We start from the raw sequence: 1,024 nt of genomic DNA, 5'->3' as shown, positions 1-1,024 counted from the left end.
ACACCCCCCCCCACAGGTCCCTCACCCCCCAGATCTCCCCCCCCCCACAGCGGATGGCTCGATCTCTCACACACAGGCTCGTCCAGTCCATTAGCCTTTATTGGGCTGTTTCCTGGAGGTTAGTTACAAAAGGGCCGGGGGCCAGTCTGTGTGTTGCTTCCCCCCCCGCCCCAACTTCCTAGGGGGGAGGGGGACTGATCCCTGGGGAGCCCTGGGGCTCGGGGCCAAGGGGGAGGCTGGTGGGGGGTCTCTTTGGGTCGAAGGGGCCAGGCAGGGCCCCCAGGGGCTTTAACATGGAGCTCAGAGGTGGGGGGGCCGGCAGGGGGAGGAAAGGCCCCGGGGCTCAGGCCAGGAAGGGGGGACCCAGAGAGCTCAGTGTGAGTCTGGGAGGTCCCAAGGGGGGGGTCTGACGGGGGTCGGGGCGGCAGAACTCAGGGCAACAGTAGCTCAACATAGGCCTTGAGGCAGGCCTGGTGGCTCCAGAAGGGGGTGAGGGGCTCAGGGGCCCGGCTCCGAGGGGGGCCAGGTGGCTCCGGGGGCCGAGGGCTCAGGGCCCAGGAGGGGCAGGGGCCCGGCTCCGAGGGCTCAGGGGCCCAGGCGGGGCAGGGGCCCGGAGGCTCCGGGGACTCAAGGGCCCAGCGGCTCCAGGGGGCTGAGGGCTCAGGGGCCCAGGCGGGGCAGGGGCCCGGCGGCTCCAGGGGCCCAGCAGCTCTGGGGGGCCGAGGGCTCAGGGGCCCAGCAGATGCAGGGGCCCGGCGGCTCCAGGGGCCGAGGGCCCAGGGGGGACAGGGGCCTGGTGGTTCCGGGGGCCAAGGGCCCAGGGGCCCAGCAGGTGCAGGGGCCCAAGGGCTCCGGGGCCCAGCAGGGGCAGGGCCCAGCGGCTCCGGGGGCCGAGGGCTCAGGGGCCCAGGGCGGACAGGGGCCCGGTGGCTCCGGGGGCCGAGGGGCCCAGCAGGTGCAGGGGCCCGGCGGCTCCGGGGGCCGAGGGCTCAGGGGCCCAGCAGGTGCAGGGGCCCGGCGGCTC

Source organism: Pelodiscus sinensis, unplaced genomic scaffold, assembly GCF_049634645.1.
Source record: "Pelodiscus sinensis isolate JC-2024 unplaced genomic scaffold, ASM4963464v1 ctg214, whole genome shotgun sequence".
NCBI lineage: Eukaryota > Metazoa > Chordata > Testudines > Trionychidae > Pelodiscus > Pelodiscus sinensis.
This window is presented reverse-complemented; position numbering follows the sequence as displayed.